General features: G+C 38.6%; 1 protein-coding gene across 2 annotated transcripts in view; it reads left to right on the top strand.

Annotated features, from left to right (window-relative positions):
• Positions 1–1,841: 1,841 nt before the first annotated feature.
• LOC121378418 (FMRFamide receptor-like) overlaps positions 1,842–21,458 on the top strand; it is a 170,231-nt gene continuing 150,614 nt past the window's right edge. For both annotated transcript variants that reach the window (XM_041506586.1, XM_041506587.1), the window contains exon 1: positions 1,842–2,514. The gene's annotated coding sequence lies outside the window, so the exon portion shown is untranslated. The remainder of the gene's footprint in view (positions 2,515–21,458) is intronic.

Genomic DNA, 21,458 nt, shown 5'->3' with positions numbered 1-21,458 from the left:
CTGCCTGTGGGAAACGCAAATAAAAGATCCCTTGCTGCTAATCGGAAAGAGTAGCCCATGTAGTGGCGACAGCGGGTTTCCTCTCAAAATCTGAGTGGTCCTTAACCATATATTTGACGCCATATAACCGTAAATAAAATGTGTTGAGTGCGTCGTTAAATAAAACATTTCTTTCTTTCTTTTCCAACCCTAGCCCGAGTACTCTGACGGTAAGAGGGACGGGACGTAGCCCAGTGGTCAAGCGATCGCTTGATGCACGGTCGGTGTAGGATCGATCCCCGTCGGTGGACCCATTGGGCCATTTCTCGTTCCAGCCAGTACACCAAGACGGGTATATCAAAGACCGTGGTATGTGCTATCCTGTCTGTGAGATGGTGCATATAAAAAATACCTTGCTACTATTGGAAAAAATTTAGCGGGTTTCCTCTCTAAGACTATATGTCGAAATTACGAAATATTTGACACCCAATAGCCCGTGATTAATAAATCAATGTGCTCTAGTGGTGTCGTTAAACAAAACAAAACAAAGCTGACCCACTGACCCACAACCCTAGCCCGTGTATTACGGACTTGTTATTACATTATAATATACAAGTATTTACATTTCGCTTAGAATATGAATATCTATACTCTGTTCATTCTAATTGATTTTTTTTTGCCTACAATGATTTCGTAGGGATCAATGTATTTTATTCTTTCAACGGCAAGACTACCAGGAGTATTTGAAATAACGGAAACAAAGAGAATCAGTAATGAGTTTATTGATATCGTGCTTTGTACTTGGAACTTTTGTTTCTCAGGTGTGTTACACGCGACTAGATTAATTTGTCTATTTAAACGAGTACAAACTCATGATAATTGCTTGAATGTTATTTGAATATATAAGCTCGAAAACAGTACATAGACACATAGAAAAAAGCAGATGATTAGAGAGAGAGAGAGAGAGAGAGAGAGAGAGAGAGAGAGAGAGAGAGAGAGAGAGAGAGAGAGAGAAGGAGATAGAGACACGGAGGGAGAAAGAGATATACGTAGGGAGAGGGGAGATGGAGAGAGGAGAAAGAAAGATACGTAGGGAGAGGGAGTGAGATAGAGAGAGAGAGAGAAGCCGAGAGAGAGAGGGAGAGGAGCAGAGAGAGAGAGAGGAGAGAGAGAGAGAGAGAGAGAGAGAGAGAGAGAGAAGCAGAGCACTGGCATAGGAAGCGGGAGGCAAGCAGATATGGAGAGAGAGAGAGAGAGAGAGAGAGAGAGAGAGAGAGAGAGAGAGAGAGAGAGAGAGAGAGAGAGATGGAGAGAGAGAGATGGAGAGAGAGCGGGAGGAATAGAGAGAGAGAGAGGGAGAAATGGAGAGAGAGAGAGAGAGAGAGAGAGAGAGAGAGAGAGAGAGAGAGAGAGAGAGAGAGAGAGAGAGAGCAAATAACTGTGAAGTTCAGTAAACCTTGAGGATATACATTATACAACATGCACTATTACATGCATAAGAGTAGCCCATGAAGTGGCGACAACGGGTTTCCTCTCTCAATATATGTGTGGTCCTTAACCATATGTCTGACGCCATATAACCGTAAATATAATGTTTTGAACGCGTCGTTTCTTTCTTTCTATTACATGCATCTGTATTTATTTACTGCGTAGTACATCAGCACAAAAACAATATACATGTATTCGGTTATTAACACTAACGCATCATGACTCAACCGTATCTAAAGCTTATAAAACCTTTCAGAATATAAATTATAAAACATTATTATATGTACACTGCATATAACGATACTGCGTACTACATCAGAACGGTACACAATACTAATATATTATAGATTCTCGCTTATTAGTATCTGCGGGACGTAGACGTAAAATAAAAACACCACGGCACGACGTATATCTAAATAACGTTCGTGTGATAGACCATGCCTCGAAAAATACTTCCCGTAACTCCTGCCGTTAGTAGCAGCGGTGTGTTATTTTAGACCAGGCAGGTCGTAAGGGTTGCTCGTGGATGATAGCGGTACATATTTTAGTCAATGAAAAAACAACAGAGTCATGCGTTTTTCTCTTTTTTTTTGACGCTAACAAGGGTGCCCTCTCGGTCACGACTTTAACGTTTGATGCAGACGATCCACGTATGCGTTTGTCAGCAGATTGACGGGAACCAGTCACCAGCAACACGTAGACTGACAGCCGGTCATCAGCAACAGATAGACTGACAGCCGGTCAGGAAGTTTCCAGACTCTTTTTATTTTTCCTAGTATATTAATGTTAACTGTCGTCTGCTTGGATGCACATGTTTACTCCATTGCAGGCGATAATTGTATCGCATCGAGTACAAGATATCTTTCAGCGATCTAAAGTGTTTCGCGTGATCCTTGAAGCATTGATTTGAGTTTTTTTCCCCACGTTGTTTATTGATGATATCATATCGCAACGGCGACTTTTTAAACAAACGTTCGAATTCTATACTGGGATGGATAGATAGATGAAGATTTATCTCGAATTGCTGACACGTTGGACTATTCTAAGGTAGGGTTTTTTGTTTGTTTTGTTTGCTAAAAATATTGTGTCCATTCATTTCATTTCAACTTATTTTCGTGCTTATATCTAGTTAATGTTCAAGCATGCTATCCTGGGCACACACCTCAGTATCTGGGCTGTCTGTCCAGGACATTGGGATAGTTGTTAATTGTTAGTGGTTAGTGAGACAGAAGAGGGTGTAGTGGCCTTACACCTACCCAATGAGTCGTTAAAACTCGCTCTGGGTGGGAGCCGGTACCGTGCTGCGAACCCTGTATCTACCTGCCTTATGACCGATGGCTTAACCACAACGCCACCGAGGCCGGTTTTTCCCCCAACTTTTCAATGACTTTTTATTATAGGCTGTAGCTTCGAGGTGACGGGGTAACCCAAGCATGTGCTATGAATCCATTAGCCTAATTTCTTCCTGTCCGTTTTAAATAAACCCGTTTCCCGCCTAGATAACTAGCCCAAGGGCCCGGTTTAATGATCAACAGCCTTGACTAAGGGTGACAATAAAAGGTGGTGTTAAACGGTTCGCTTCACCGGCCTCGGTAGTGTCGTGGCAGAGCCATCGGGCATAAGGTTGGTAGGTACTGGGTTCGCAGCTCCCACCCAGAGCGAGTTTTAACGACTCAGTCAGTGGGTAGGTGTAAGACCACTACACCCTCTTTTCTCTCACTAACCACTAACCACTAACAACTAACCCATTATCCTGGAAAGACAGCCCAGATAGCTGAGGTGTGTGCCCAGGACAGCGTGCTTGAACCTTATTTGGATATAAGCACGGAAATAAAGTTGAACTGAACCGGTTCACTTAGACGGAGAATTCGAAGGCTCTTAAAACACTTTTATATAAATTGATACTTTTTTTTTAATTCTAACCTTTTAATGTTACTTCATACAGGAAACATTTACAGGAAACAATATTTGTTTGTTTGTTTATTTGTTTGTAGGCCTACACATATTCATTCACAAGTATCCAAATATGGCATATATTATAATATTTAGATTACGATACCCACAACATTATACATTGCACACAGTATATCAAACTAGCACTTAAATATAGATCTGATGCTTGAAAGCTGCATGTAGCCTATATGCATTTATATATTTATTACTTCCTTGTCTGTTGCTACTGATACTAGCATTATTCTGGAAACTGTTTTATATGGGCCGATGGTCTACACACGAATAAAGTAATCTATACTAAACTCCACTGAAAAAGCACCGAACAGATTTGTAGAACGTTGTAAAAAAGGATACGGGTAGGAACATTTAACTGATTTTGTATAACTGGATGCATTGTTTTAGGTACCAAATAAACCAAATATTAGATTTATTGTGCGTTTTATATAGATAATAATACATGAGTGGCCGTTAGATACCATTTATCTCACAACGAGTTGTTGTAAAATGTATCTAACGAGCTAAAGCGAGTTTGATACATTTTTAAACAACGAATTGTATTATTCTAGTTCTTACATATCCTAAAACCCCCAGGTTTTAAGCCAATTTTAACATCTTTTTCGACTAAAATTATTTACAGCCGTTGCTAACGTTCGCGTCACAGACCCATGTCATGTCATGTCATAGGGTTTTACGTGCACATTCAGAACAAGCACAGACCCATGATTATCAGGTTAACTATACGTCACAGTGTAATCGATTTCCATCACGCTGTTTTTTTTTTATTGGACGTATGGCATTGGTGACCTGGTCATCACCTAGGAGCAGCCAGTCGTATGTCCTGAAATTGTTAACACACGTACATGTGTTAACAAGTATGTGTAATCATAAATAACACATGATGTTCTCACCAACGGGTGTGTAAGAAAGTAACTTTACAAATGCGATAGAAATAAGAACTGAAAATTGGGTGATGCGATTGCGTTTACAATGGAGTCCAGTATATATTTAAAGGCACAACGAAAGCATTTTTACATTACTATAGGGTGATATATATGCAACCACAACTTAGAGGCTGCTGATACTTAATAGCATATTGTCCAAATATATATTTTTTATTTTGGATCCCTGTCGATAGGCCCATTGTGCTACTTCCGGTCCCAGCCAGCGTTCCACAACAAAGGCCGTGATACGTACTATCTTGTCTGTGGGATGCTGCATATAACAGATCATTTTCCGCTAATCGGAAAGGGTAACCTATAGCGTGGCGGCAACAGGTTTCCTCTTTCGTTATCTGCCGTTAAACAAAACATTCCTTCCTTTGGGGCGAGACGTAGCCCAGTGGTAAAGCGCTCGCTTGATGCGCGGTCGGTTTGGGATCGATTCCCGTCAGTGGGCCCATTGGGCTATTTCTCGTTCCAGCCAGTGCGCCACGACTGATACATCAATGGTCATGGTATGTGCTATCCTGTCTATCGGATGGTGCATATACAGTTCCCTTGCTGCTAATCGAAAAGAGTAACCCATGAAGTGGCGACAGCGGGTTTTCTCCCTCAATATCTGTGTGTTCCTTAACCATATATCCGACGCCATATAACCGTAAATAAAATGTGTTGAATGCGTCGTTAAATAAACCATTTGCTTCCTTCCTTTGTCTTTTTTTTTCGCCGTCGATGCATGGTTATGTTCTGTGCTTAATTGATCGCCATAGAGAGATATAGGTTGTTTAGCACTGCTATGTGGATGCTTATTATATCATTATATGAGTGAATGATTTGTATTATTGAGAGTGACAATAAGCATTTTAAAACTGCATGTTAAAAGTCTTTCCCGATGTTCGCAACCTCTTCTGATTCACATACAGGTCTTAGAACACCAGAAACAAATGCAAAATTGATAATCTTAGTAAGACATTGTAGATGTAAATAATTTAACAGGAGCAAGCTAGCTGCAACAATTGAAACAATGTTAGAATCCGTGTCTTTAAACACCCACTTACGGCAAGAAACAAAACAGGTTTTTTTTTTTTTTTTTTTTTTTTTTTTTTAAATATTTTTTGTTGTTATGCTTTTATACATTTTATGTTCATGTATTTTGTCCTAGAAACACACATCAACTATCTGGGCAGTTTGTTATTGGCTTAAGGCAGGTATTGACTGCTTAACATAGGTGACCGCTTGCGTGAGGTTTTTTTAAAATGTAAAACTAAATTCGAAAATAGAGAGGTGTGTTTATGTGTGTGTGTGGAAAATGATTAGTACCCTATGCGTTACGACCACATGATTTTGAAAAATACACCAAAAGGGGTATGTGGGATCTATCGAAAAGCAGGTGGAGTGCGCAACCATACGGAAAACTAAAGATAGTTGTTATTTTTATGTCACAGCCAATCACAGAATGGGCACACTTGCACATCTTTTTTATTTTTTAGAGAGAGAGAGAGAGAGAGGAGAGAGAGAGAGAAGAGAGAGAGAGGAGAGAGAGAGAGAGAGAGAGAGAGAGAGAGAGACCTTTATTACATAACATAGATGATTCCCGTATTGAACCAAGAATAAGGAAGAAAACTAAAAATAGTTGTTGTTTTTGCTCTTCGCTGAAACCGTTTCTGCTAATTGGCAGTAACATAAATTCGACAATGTGCTTAACGCTAGGAGCCGACTTGTTTTAATGACCACTAACCATGATGAATGGAGCCCAGGACCAGTAGGCTAGCACTAGCTGACTTTCATTACTGGAGGCACGAACATTCACGTGCAGTATGCGATACAAGCATGTGTCATTTGTGGTAAAATCCACATGGGCCCAATAGCTGGATTTCGTTAAACAGAGCCAAACAACCAATCTGACTGTGGATAATACATGACCAGACTGTTAGAAGCTGACTGGTCGTAATGACTTCTTCTAATTGTAGAAAGTGTATATATGTGTGACTGTATATATGTCACACACACACATAGACAGAGAGAGAGAGAGAGAGAGAGAGAGAGAGAGAGAGAGAGAGAGAGAGAGAGAGGAGAGAGAGAGAGAGAGAGAGAGAGAGAGAGACAAGAGCAATTGACTGAATGGCTGGCACCGATGCAGACACATACATAGGGACCGGGACATACCGAAGTCATCTACGTAATTATAGAACATATTTATGGCCAGATTTACTAAAGTTAATAATCGAAGCATGCATGAAATTGTTGTGTATGCCCACAGTATTTATTCTGAGACGCTAGATGCCAAGGTCATTGAGCCTCAACCTGTTTGAAACCACGCACCATGTGGCTACCTCCGTAAACCGATATGGACAGGCTTTAAGATTCCAGCCTTTCTTTCCTGTGATTATGCTGCTAACTGTTTGCATGTAACGGCAGGGCGCGAACTTAAGTATTTATTAACGGCAGCCATTTTGAAATGTTTTTGCCGTAAGCAATTTTGAGCCTGTCTACAGTCTGTCAAAAGTTTTACAATAAATATGAAAATAACAACCGATGCCATTAACATTTGGGCCTATCCAGCGGGGGAAAAAATGCTGTCGGTAATTCCTTGATCTACGGCATATTCATATCGCAACTACGGCAATTACCGTCGGTGCCACCGTTAAGTTAGAGCCATACTATTCAATTAAATTCTTTATTTCAGCCTTGAACCCGAGGTTCATTGGCAGAAACCAACAGCATACATATTTCGAACAGAGTCTAATGCGCGCAGGTATTAATAAACTGATGACAATATAGTAGCTAAAATCAGAAGTAATCTTAATTTTAGTTTTAGGGGAAGCGTTGTGAACAGAGCATCCACTGGACTGGAACTACGTTTACAGCAGACATGACTCCCTTGATAATGTATCCCTTATCCACTGAAAATATAAGTACCCAAAGGTTATTAAATAAATCTATGTACCCCTATATCCAGCTCAGAGAGACGCCCCGCTCACAACGTGCACGTTATAAAACCAGTAATAGCTGATATTAGAAAAGAAAGAAAGAAATGTTTTATTTAACGAAGCACTCAACATATTTTATTTACAGTTATATGGCGTCAGACATATGGTTAAGGACCACACAGATTTTGAGAGGAAACCCGCTGTCGCTACTACATGGGCTACTCTTTCCGATTAGCAGCAAGGTATCTTTTATTTGCGCTTCCCACTGGCAGGATAGCACAAACCATGGCCTTTGTTGAACCAGTTATGGATCACTGGTCGGTGCAAGTGGTTTACACATACCCACTGAACCTTGCGGCGTACTCACTCAGGGTTTGGAGTCGATATCTGGAATAAAAATCCCATGCCTCAACTGGGATCCGAACCCAGTACCTATCAGCCTGTAGACCGATGGCTTAACCACGACGCCACCGAGGCCGGTGACTAGTTGATATTAGAGTTTCTACAATAATGGTGTTACTACCTGTTGTTTTGCAGATTTGTTTTCTTGGCTTTTGTTTTGTTTTTGTTTTTGTTGTTGTTCTACTTCGCTGTTTATTCTGCTAATCTATCCATAAAATTGTGGCTTTGCTTTGTTCCGCAGATTCATTAAGATAATTCTATTTATGTTTTGGTTCGAGCGGCTATAAATGTTCGTACGTAAAACGTGGCGCAACAGACAAGTATTGCTATCAACGTCTTCCATAAATATATAGAACAAGATAATGATCGTCATATGTATATGTTGATGGAACCCACTGGGATTCCAGCCATCAGTTCAGAGCTGAGAGGGCGGGGAGGGGGGGGGGGGGAAGTGGAGGGGGGTAGATAAGAGAGTTTAAATTACCTGACAGATGATTGGCAGTGTTTCATCACGTATGTATCACGTCAACAGTGTTCGCACGGTTACCCGTCAACCGTAAAATGTAACGTATTTGAACAAACTGATAAACCGGGTGTGTGACGTGGGCCTTTGCGCGTAGTGCCCTATCATATTGGAGTAGATCTGTCGAAAATGTCGCTTTCGTAACAATTTAAGGGGATCAGTTTTGATATCAATATATTTTGCAGTAATAAAAAAAAAGTGATTGCTATTTGGGTTAAGTGTACGGTTATTTTCGTTCTGGTGCGATAGACAAGATTATGTTTATGTCGTATTTTTTTTCAGGTTACACACCACCATACAGTTCAACACAGTGTCTATGTCAGAATATATTCTGTACAAAATACAACACTATCGAAAAGGTCATGTGGCTACTAATTTTAGGGAGTACTCTCAACTGGCAAGTACAGTGTAAAAAAATCAACATAAGTCGACCACGAAATTATTCAGTTAACAGCCCCCATGCCTGAGCACCTCCTTATGTTGCTGTGATACAAGTGGCACTATATCACTTGTAAAGTTGTTATCAGTTAGTACTACATATAACAAGTAACGTCTAACCAATGGGTAACTTAAATACTACAGAGGTCAGTCTACGTATAATCATCAAAGAAAGATTTCAAAAAGCATATCAGAATTTTGTAGTATTCAGGGGTGCACAAATGTGAAATTGTGATAGTTGCCCGGTGGGCAACCAGTAGCTGAAGTTTGGTTGCCCAACATCATCTCTTGGTTGCCCACATAGAGTATTTCATTAAAAGTTTTATGAATATAATTTTGAACTGTCTTTAAAATGAAACTGAAATTTAAAATGTTTTTATTATTATCATTACTTATCAGTTAGTTTTATTTGTTTTTTAACATTATTTAACTACAGCTCATCTTCGCTTAGGCTGAAAAAAGTTTGTTTTGTTTAACGACACCACTGGAGCACATTGATTAATTAATCATCGGCTATTGGATGTCAAACATTTGGTAATTCTGACTCGTAGTCATCAGAGGAAACCCGCTACATTTTTCCTAATGCAGCAAGGGACTTTCCCACAGACAGGAGGGCACATGCCACAGCCTTTGTCCGGTTGATGTGCACTGGTTGGAACGAGAAAAAACACAATCAGCTGAATGTATCCACAGAGGCGGTTCGATCTCGCTTGGGCTGTCACAGTCATAATACTTTGATGAACTCAGGGCTCATCCAGGATTACAAAATACTTGTAGCCAAAAAAATTGCCAAATGGGATTTTTATTTGCCATAATGAAAATGTTTTAGCCAAAATTGTTTTGTGTAGTACTGTATAGAGTATTTATATAGGAATATGAAAATGCATCTTTTTCAGCTAATTATGTACAAACTGGAATACATCTGAATAACAAAATTACCCCCTGATCAAAATCAAAGACAGCAATGGGGGTAGGGGCAGTTAATATATTAGCCTACTTTGATTTTTCAGTGGGTGAGGGTAGATATGCAGTTGGAAGACAATGCCCTCTGCAAACACCCCCCAAATTCTATGGCCTATGACATTAATAAAAATCTGGGAGCCAATACTCTTCTTTTTTAAACAGTGCTCATTATTTCTGTAAAATATCAATCTTTATTTTGGTTTGAACTGCTTTTAATTGTATTTTAAAGTAACCCATCTATTCCACACCCCAACAATTTCGTAATTTGCGCCATTTTGTTGATTTCCGCGTCGTGTTATATGCTTGTTGTTGATTTCAGCTTGTAAAATACGTAACCTAAGAATGCTGACTTCACGTTATGACTACAATCCCTTTACGTCAAAAGGTTTTGATTAAAAAGATAATGAATTCAAAGTTTACGGTCTTTTTAAAATCTAGCTAACTTTTAAGATGTCACCTCACAGTTAGCAAATTTATATAATATTTTATCTAACAAATATCATGATTATTTTTAACTAATTGTATTCAATGTACGTTTAACCGCAATTTGTATAAATACTGCATGTTCCTTTCCCGCGATCCCGAAATGCATGAGTGCGAAATTAACAAAGACAACGGAAATAAACAAATGAAACAACAATTAAGTATTCATTGATGCGAACAACTATTTGGTGGTGAGGTTTTTTTTCTCACAAATTTATATCAAGATTTACTTGCGTATAATCGTATTGTTTAATGTCTGCAACAGTCTTGGCTGACTGTCAAGCGTGACCTATATGCACACTGAGAACAGCCAACGAACGTTTTCCAAACGTTCGCGAACTATGTGATTGGTTCCCGACGTGGACATTGGGTTTAACGTGAAGCGCATAAACCAGTTTAGCGGACGTTTTTGTTTTGCTCGGTCTAGCTGAACTCGGTCCTAGCCTACTCGTCTTTGGCCCTGAACTAGCATGTGTATTGAAAGTGACACGCAATTTCGGTCCGTTTTTATTACTTTGGCTCAAAGACTTTACAGAGTTAAAATAACACGCTACAGATTTTTCAGACTTTTCTTGCATACATGTTGCCGTTAAAATTAATAACTGTGATTATTAAAATAAGCAAACACTGTTATGCTGAATTCTTGATGACACCGCTTCTCGTTACCAGTCGCGAGATCTCTGTTAATATTTGGTATTATTATTATATGTTAGGTGTCGGATAGAATATGTAACCGATTGTTCACATCGGAAGATAGAAAATGGCTTAGCGGACAACCGATTTGTGCACCCCTGTAGTATTTTGTTTTATGAGGAACTATTTGATAAACCGAACGATATTAATCTGCTACAAGTAACGACACGATAAATGTTGGTGTGTTGCCTTTCAGTAGGGTTACTTTCAGGATTCATTTCGAATGTGTGCGTTTGTGTGTGTGTGCGTGCGTGCGTGCGATTCCTAGCTCAGTGTACGGTATTTTGGTACTGAAGCAATCTGTGGTATTTGATTTTAAAGGGACAGACCCTAGTTTCAACCAGTGAAAATTAACACCAAGTTTAATTAATCTACAAACCTGTAACACATTTGGATAAAGTTACAATTGAGTGAAACATGAGTCTGTGACTTTGAAATGATCAAATACCTTCTAAAAATAGACTAAAACTCAACTTAATAACTGTTACTTCTCAGACGCACGTGCGTTTTTAAAAATATAAGAAATGCATTTTGTGATATTAAAAACACCAGGATGACCAAAAACACTTCGAAATTGATAATCTAAACCATAAAATCTAAGTAAAGTATGATTTCAGTTATCAAAAACGGAAATACTAATTTTAAAAATATGCTTTAGTGTTTAAAAACTAGGGTATGTCCCTTTAATATTATTACATTTTGTATTGATTCCAAATGTATGTGTGTGCGTTAGTGCGTGCGCACACATGGTCCATAAAACTGAAACGTTAACAAACAAGAAGAATTTAGGTGAATGAAGTCATGTCCTATATCACGTAATTAGGTGCCCTAAACTTTAGATCATTCAGGACCGTATGTGGATGAAATCGTTTAAACATGTCGGATAACTAGGCCGCGTTCAGCCAGACCGAGCGGAAGAAAACGTCCTCTAGACTGGTTTAAGCGCTTCACAGTAAACCAAATGGCCACGTCTGAACTTGGGGCTGGTAAGCCCCGTATATCTATGGTAACCCAGATTTAATCTTGATGTAATGTTTCCGCCGGTAGGACCCAGGGCCTATCCCCACGGGCCGTGAACAGTTTGGCCAGTTCTGGACTAAGGCCAGACTATTCTCAAGGTTATGAATTGCGTTTCACAGCTGCTCAAAACCAATAACAGGCAGTCTTCCACTAGACTGACACCAACAGGGCTGACCGTGTCTCAAATAGCCAAACTGATGACATTCTTTACGGCTGATTATAGACCGAACATTTAATCACTGATTGCCTGCTATATATAGACAAACCGCGGGAGATAAGGACATTTTATGCCAAATGTTCATTTCAGACGTGAAATGAGAGAGAAAAAAACAAACAAAAACAAGTGGAAATATTGCAAAAGAGATAAAAATGTCGAAGCATGCCATGCATAAGTTAAAAATGATACTGTGTAAAATCAGATTTAGAAAGAGATTCAATTCAGTTCTATTGGTTCTTTAATTTACAAACTTATTAGTACAGCATATTTATACACACAATATATCGGGTGCGCCCCCCTAAGCCCCCAACCCCCACACAAAACAAAACAAAAAAGACAAAATAACCAAACTGAAAAAACACACATAGGGACTATAACTGCCCCCCCGTGGCAGGCCATTTCTTTTACCCAAAAAAACGAGATACCGAAAACAACAAAAACCCCACACAAAACAAAACAAAAAAGACAACATAACCAAACTGAATATGGAATTGTATATGAACACAGACTATAGGGACTATAACTGTGATATTTCACCCCAATTACAATTTACTACCGCCAGTGAAAATGTTAGGCCCATAGGTTAAACACATCTTAACACACATGACCATAACAATTACGATAAATCCATGTACTTCTGTATGTTAACAGAAACATTTTAACCATATTAGGAAAATGTACATCTACTGACCAATAGGCTAACTACATAACGTCACAGTTAATACACTCAAGTTTTCCATCCATGATATCTTTGACTGCAAAAAACATGTTCAGGAAGGCGAACGATCGCGGCAGCTCGATAGACTAATTTTTGCGCCTAACCTTAGATGAATGTGATATGACACTTAAAAAATTTAAGTTTTAACGACACCACTAGAGCACATTGATTTATTAATCATCGGCTATTGGATGTCAAACATTTGGTACTTTTGACTTAGCGAGAAAACCCGCTACAATTTTCCCATTTGTAGCAATGAATATTTTATGTGCACAATCCCACAGAAAAGATAGCACATACCACGGACTTTGTGCACTGGCTGGAACGAGAAATAGCCAAATGAGAGCACAGATGAGGATCGATCCTAGACATACAGCGCATCAAGCGAGCACTTTACCACGGGGCTACGTCTTGCCCCCGTGATGTGACAGAAGACGATGGTAGCCGTTAAATTGTTCGCGAGCGCTCGGCCTCTTGAACAGTCAGTTGTCTTTTTTCTGTAACAAACACAAGGCCATCTATCACAGGTACAGTACTGTAGACGCTAATTAAACATAGTTGTTTTAAAACGTTGTCCTTCTCCTTTGTGCGACATTTCAAACCCCTTAGGAATACTAGACGTAAAGAGCGGTACATACGTATGTAGGTTAATGATACAACCGAATGTCTTGTCAAATATGTACCGCTCTCTTAACAATACAGTGTAGGATTTGTTTTCCATTTAGTGTCGCGGTCTCATTAAAACAAGTGAAATCAACCACACGTGGATTCGTGGATTCTACAAATGTCAAAAGTCTGGCTTTATTCTTTGATCTTGGCCAAAATCAAAGTTCACCAGTATCAAAATGTTTTGTCTGTGGCAAGCTTCTGTCAAGACAGTGACAAGTTTAAGAAAAAGAAACAGTCGTAAACCAAAGGTCCGAATACATTTATTTGACTATATACTCTTCAAAAAACGTAGGGGAACTCTAATAAGAATTTACAATTGCCAAAATTGTAAGGTACTAGTATATTACTTATGGGGAATAGTTATATGATAATAGTGAATTAATTGGGCAAACATTAAAACCGGTAGTTCAACATTACAGTAGGTTTTATGATCACCAAAGATCTTGAAGGACGATTGAGGTCAGAAGTGAAATTTGAAAGTTAACTTTTTTTATCAGTAAATTGTAAATTCAAACAATAAAAATGACTAAAAACAGAACAATAACAACTGTATGACCAACAGAATGAAAGAGATTGACAGAAATAATGTTCTACAGTGATTAATGGACCTTCCTGGAAATTTTCAAAATCGAGAATGACACCCCACACACGTGTACGGGGTAACTGCATGGTGCATGTGCAAACTATGGAATGTGTTTCGGTGTGTTTATAAATAAACCTGAACGTTCTTTACTAGGATGCCTGTGGTCAAAACGTATGTTCGGTCTATAATAGTTCAGGTTCCCCTACATTTTTCAGGTTCTCCTACATTTTTTGAAGAGTCTATATATATATATATATATATATATATATATATATATATATATATATATATATATATATATTAACATACATGTATATATTTAGTTATTTAGTTAGTCATTTTGCTTTTAATGGCTTTTTAATCTGTTTATAGCCAAAACCAAAACGTGGGTGGGGGAGGGATGAAAGTTTAAAGTTGTTAACGACGTGTAACTAGAGAACACTGACTTATTAATCATCGGCTACTGGATGTCAACCATTTGGTAATTTCGACATATAGTATTAGAGTGGAAACACGCTAAAAAATGCATTAGTAGCAAAGGATCTGTTATATGCATCACCGACAGCGTTTCAAGCGATCGCTGTACCACTGAGCTACGTCCCGCCCTTAGGGATAGAAGGAAATGTTTTATTTAACGACGCACTCAACACATGTTATTCACGGTTATATGGCGTCAGACATATGGCTAAGGACCACACAGATATTAAGAGAGAAAATCCGCTGTGGCCACTTTATGGGCTACTCTTTTCGATTAGCAGCATGAGATCTTTTATATGCCTCAGCCCACAGACAGGATAGTACATACCACGGCATTTGCTACAGCCGTTGTGGAGCACTGGCTGGAACGAGAAATAGCCCAACAGGCCCACCGACGGGAATCGATCCCAAACCGACCGCGCATGAAGCAGACGCTTTACCACTGCGCTACGTACCGCCCCTAGCGCTAAGATCACATTAAGTGTATACGCCGTGTATATATAACGGTAGTTAATAGTATGCACTTAAAGTGATCTTAGAGCTAATGTCGCTTCATGGAACGGGGCCCAAAGCTCCGTTAGTCAGCCGAATAACGCTCGTTAGACTGGTTTTACCACGTTAAAGGGACATTCCCGAGTTTTCTGCATTGTAAGATGTTTCCACCTAATAAAATATTTCTACGATTAAACTTACATATTAAATATATTTTCTTGTTTAGAATATCAGTGTCAGTATATTCAATGTGTTTCTGGTCGTCTTAATATTTGTAAGAAGCCCAAACTGGATTTTGTCTTCAAATAATTTCGTACGGACGAAAAAACTATATTTTAGGATATAAGATGAAATTTAACCTAGTACAAATATTAGAACGACCAGAAACACGTTTAATGTACATCCACTAATATTTTATGCAGAAAAATATATTTGATATGTAATTACAATCGTTAAAAAGTCTCTGTTAGTCAATAACATCTTAAAAAGTGCAGCAAACTCAGGAATGTTCCTTTAAAAGTATATACCACATAATGACATCGGACGGGAACCAGTTAAGTCTATCGTGAACGTTAGCATTACACGCTGTCGTTTGTTGAGTTCTTGTGCATGTCCAGAATGTAGCACGCTCGCGAACTATTTGACTGGTACCGTCGTCTTATTCATATCACAATCATCTAACTGTGTGCACAAAAAACCAGTCGTTTTCCTTCCTGAACATACCTCATGATTCCAAGCGCACGCAGAAGTTTCAATAAGCTGTATATTCAAGAAATTATGTAAATTAATAAAAGAAATTATTGATAAATGCAGCAAACCCTAAAAGAACACTGGCCTACAATTATTTGCAATGTCTATCACTACCCAAGTATATATATATATATATATATATATATATATATATATATATATATATATATATATATATGTGTGTGTGTGTGCGCGTCTGATTAGCACATTTTGGTAGTCATTACAATAATGTGACATTACATTACTTTATTCTAATTGTATTTTATTATTGCCTTTGCTATTCTATTCTATTGTATTTGTATCATACTATTATCTCTATTACTGTATTGCATTTGTATTAATACCATTGTTCTACTGTCTTCTGTAAACCCTATCTTGTCACTACAGTTTATATATCATGTTCCTCATATGCCTAAGCGTAATAAAGTTCTGTTTTGTACGACATGCGAGGGTCAGCGAGTGCTTATCAATCTTAACACATTATTAGTCGTGGTGTTACCGTACATGCCTATGATCGTGTTATTTCCTGTTTGTATAGTCAACGTTTAGTGGCGTTATCGCATATCTTCACCAGCAATACACGTAATATAATGCAAAAAAACTAAACAAAAACACATCTGGTATCTAGCATAAACACAATCCATTTGCTGTATATGTTTGAATTAGACGACATGCATTTAAAAGCAAAATTAATTTTCTTCTTGTCTTAATAACATCAAGTGCTCATCGTGTCTGTCAACTTTAAAACTGTTTTTACGTCATTGTAGTGCATTTCGAAATAGTGTGGAGAGTTACCAAATTGCCTTCGGGTAAACTATTGCGTACATGTATTATTCTGCAAGATGTTTTTTAAGCGAGAGTTTTGTAAATAACATTTCAATCTGTAACATGCATAGTTTGTATCAGGGTAAGGTTTTTGTCTTAAATTGTTTATCCGCTCATCACAGGTGCATGCTCTCTGTACGTATCTTCGTTAGCACCTGGTTTCGTAGTTTGATGAAAAATTACGTGATTCGTAATAGTAATCGGGAAGGATGTTAACTTTTATGTTGCGCGCAAGAGTATGTATGAGTGTTAACATTGTGTACGTTTTTCGCTAAACGTTTGCAAACTATTTTGACTGGTTCCCGAAGTGGTCATTCGGTTTAATATGTAGCGTAAAAACCAGTCTAGCAAGCATTAGCGACAAATGGCTAGCCGAACTTACACCTGCCCCAAGTTCAGCCAACAAACGTTTCGCTAACGTTGCAAACTATTTAATAGGTTCCTGTAGTATTAATTCGGTTTACTGTGTAGCGTAAAAACCAGTCTAGCAAGCGTTAGCGACAAATGGCTAGCTGAACTTACACCTGGTGTCAGTACACAAGCACGCGTAGAATATTGTTTTTAGCACCCATGACTAATAACAGACATTTGGTTAAAAAAACGTATTTTTTTCTCATACAAACGCACACGCACACACGCACACACACACATACACATACACACATACACACATACACATACATACACATACACACACATACACATACACATACACATACACACACATACATACACACACACAAACACACACACACACACACACACACACACACACACACGTACACACATGTACATGTAAATAGTTTGTTCTTGAAACACGATACATACACATACAAATATTTATATAATTGCCCCAGTAAAGTTTTCTTTTTTATATTTTCAGATTCTGAGATTTTTTTTATTTCTTACTGTGGTTTTCATTTAAAATTCTTCCCTATCATCACGCGATTTTAGAGGAGAAATACTGTAATTTTGAAACTCTCTAATGACGTGGGATAGGCGCGGAATGTCAAATATAAGAACATGATTTATTCTCTCTTTTTTTCGAATGTTTTTTCGTTTATCCGCCTTCATTACAGTTATAGTTTTTCTGGGTCGATGGCATGGTTACCTACATATGGTTCTGTTTTGTAATGTAAAAATAATACCTTGTTTTATTTATTATGAGTAACATCAGGGCCGTAGCTAGCGGGGGGGGGGTGGGTGGGGGGGGGGCAAGGGGGCAGTTGCCTCCCCCCGAAAAAAATCCGAAAAGCATTATAGAAACTTCTTAATCGTTTAAGGAGTTTTAGAACTATTAACTACTCAGTTACCCCCCCCCCCCCCCCAATAAAAAATCCTAGCTACGGCCCTGAATATGACTACAAGAAATGCGTTTGTAATAAGCCAATAAAGCCCCCACAGTCTAACAGGTAGCGCCTGTTGCCGTCTTGAAACACTAAATCTCTAACCACTACCATGTTTCACCAGCAACAGCCACTTTTCATTCTTATCAGACAAAAAATCCCCCACACAAATATACCGCTGATATGTGAGGTGATAAATTCATTAACTAGACGAACAGTTGCGTATAAGTAACTAATACGAGTCGCCGTATTGTTTTAAATACAGACGTTCAGCACCAGTGAGAGGTATGGAAACCAGTCACGGTGGTGCGGTGGTGCAGAGAGAGAGAGAGAGAGAGAGAGAGAGAGAGAGAGAGAGAGAGAGAGAGAGAGAGAGAGAGAGAGAGAGAGAGAGAGAGAGAGAGAGAGAGAGAGAGAGAGAGAGAGAGGGAGAGAGAGAGAGAGAGAGAGAGCGAGCGAGCGGGGGGATATGAATGAATGAATGAATGAATGAATGTTTAACGACACCCCAGCACGAAAAATACATCGGCTATTGGGTGTCAAACTATGGTAATGCAAATAAATAAAGTGATGATCAACATCAATATAAAAATTCAAGGTTTAAACAAAAACAGTGTAAAGAACTGTGCAAAAATACAAATACAAATATCACAGAATTTTACGGACACCGAATTTTACTCTAAACTTCAATTTGTGCTGTATTGGCCATTCTCAAAGAGAATGTTACACCCCTGCACCACGGTGAGGTTACAGCACGCGCAGGGGCGGGGAGATATGCTTCTCTCTCTATCTCTATCTCTCTCTCTCTCCCAAATGGCAAATGTCGAAACAACTGCATATTAGATATCAAAAGAGCCGTGGCTTAAACTGTGGTCAGGTGAATTTACACAAACTATTCTTTCCTTTTCGGTAAATCGTCTACGATCGATCCCCGTCGGTGGGCCGACTGGGCTATTTCTCGATCCAGCCAGTGCACCACAACTGGTATATATCAAAGGCCATAACATTTGAAATCCTGTATGTGGGATGGTGAATATAAAAGATCACTTACTACTAATGGAAAAATGTAGCGAGTTTCCTCTCTAAGACTATATGTCAAATTACCAAATGTTTGACATCCAATAAGCTGATGATTAATAAATCAATGTGCTCTTTAAACTTTAAAATATACGGTTAAAATGATGACGCTGTATGAAACTATGCATGTTATAAAAAATGACGTTGTACGACAATGCATTCATGCGTGCTTCGTCTCAAATGGGCCTTATTAATTATTTAAATATACGGTTACTTTGAGCAACAATCATCATTATGGCATTTGTACGATATGAAATTGATCTTTTGCCATGTAATTATATCTAGCTATAGCTCCGAAAGTGACTCGCTCCGTGGTTTGATTAATGATTTAGGAGTTCCGAGTTCCGAGTTCTATCCGTTTAAACACAGAATGTTTTTAGTTTTTTTCAGGCTAAATAATAGACCAAGGCCCCGTTTTCCGAAAATATCTTAGAGCTAACATAACTTTAAGTGCATAAGGTAGCTATGCACTTCGGGTGATCTTTGCACTAAAATTGTTTTGTAAAACGGGCTGTGTCAAGTGCTGCTTGGTTTCAGTGTTCTTAAACTAAACGCGAAGCGTCCCCACGTTAAAGGCATATTGTCACAGATTACTTACCTATTTAATGGTCAAACAAAGTATTACCTGAACAAATATAATTTGATTTGTCCCTAAATGTACTTTATTCAACCATCTTCATAACCACCACACTCCATTTATTAACGACAGTTTGTAAAAATAATTGAATTATGGCAATGGTCCATAATTCAAAAACTAAAATTGCCAAGAGGGATGACATGGATTTCACTCCATCATGGTTCAGTTAAGGTGATGTGATAGCTAGATTTGGTTTCCAACAATTAATGTAATTTTTATTTATTATCCTTTTTGAGAGAAATAAAGTCCTTAAATCTGTGACAGTATGCCTTTAAAGTTTGTTTTATTTAACAAAACCACTAGAGCACATTGATTTGTAATTTTGACACAGTCTTAGAAAGAAAACCAGTTACATTTGCGCCATTAATAGCAAGGGATCTTTTATATGCACCATCCCACAGGCAGGATAGCATATACCACGGCCTTTAATATACAAGTTGTAGTGCACTGGCTGGAACAAGAAACAACCCAACAGGCCCACCAACAGGGGTCGATCCTAAAGCGACCGCGCATCATATCAGGTGAGCGCATTACAACTGGGCTGTAAGATGTTTAGATTAACCAAAAAAGAGAGACTTTTTAAAGACTAAAAATACATATTAAACACATTTTCTTGTTTAGAATATCAGTGCCTGTAATGTGTTTCTGGTCACCACAATGTTTGTGGTAGCTAAAATTTCTTAGGGCCGAAACGTAGCCCAGTGGTAAAGCGCTAGCTTGATACGCGGTCGGTTTGAGATCGATTCTCGTTAGTGGGCCCATTGGGCTATTTCTCGCTCCAGCCAGTGCACCACGACTGGTACATCAAAGGCCGTGGTATGTGCTATCCTGTCTATGGAATGGTGCATATAAAAGATCCCTTGCTGCTAATCGAAAAGAGTAGCCCATGAAGTGGCGACAGCGGGTTTCCTCCCTCAATATCTGTGTGGTCCTTAACCATATGTCCGACACCATATAACCGTAAATAAAATGTGTTGAGTGCGTCGTTAAATAAACAATTTCCTAAGACATAAGTGTACGAGCTCCCATTTTGTTGTAGGCTGGCGTTTGTCCGAATTAAACGAAAATGCTCGTATCTGGATAACAACGTTTATTCAATTCAGAATTACTGCTAAACGGTCATATAGGGCTGCAAACGAACGCCAGGCATTTATACATGGATTACAACTACTATTGTGGGTAGTAGAATGATGGTACACATATGGTGAAAACGTTTGAGGCCAGCTCATTTTGCTTAAAAATCTCTTATCGTTTTTACCCGGATTTGAGGATTTTCTCCAGCATTGGGAAGGGTGTGTGTATGTGTGTGTGTGTGTGTGTGTTTGTGTGTGTGGTGTGGTGTGGTGTGGTGTGGTGTGGTGTGGTGTGGTGGTGTGGTGTGGTGTGTGTGTGTGTATGTGTGGTGTGTGTGTGTGTGTGTGTGTGTGTGTGTGTGTGTGTGTGTGTGTGTGTTGGGGGGTTGCCCCTGCCCCTCCCTGTCTCGTATGCTTGTATCCTAAGATATACTGAACAGTGAAAGAAATCCAAATATTAATTTCGCTCTTTTCATAAAATGATTACGTTTGAATCCAATTAGTTTTAGTGTCTATTAAAATGATGAATGTCTTTGAAACATTTTAGACACACTTTGACAGTTTATTTACAGAATTAATTGGAATTAATTGCATCAAAAAGGAAAACGATCGAATTTCTTTTGTGGTTCATTATATATATATTTTTTAATTTATTACGTGCGAAATTATTAGAGGGTAAAATCCAGTTTGGGCTTCTAAAGGGTTCTGTAAGTTAGAAACGACTAACAGTTGCAGAAAACCAAGTGCGGTCTCTTTCATTAATTGTCGGCTATTGGATTTCAAA

This window comes from Gigantopelta aegis, chromosome 8 (genome assembly GCF_016097555.1).
Source record: "Gigantopelta aegis isolate Gae_Host chromosome 8, Gae_host_genome, whole genome shotgun sequence".
Lineage (NCBI taxonomy): Eukaryota > Metazoa > Mollusca > Gastropoda > Neomphalida > Peltospiridae > Gigantopelta > Gigantopelta aegis.
Note: the sequence above shows the minus strand (reverse complement) of the source record. Positions and strands in the feature narration are given on the sequence as shown.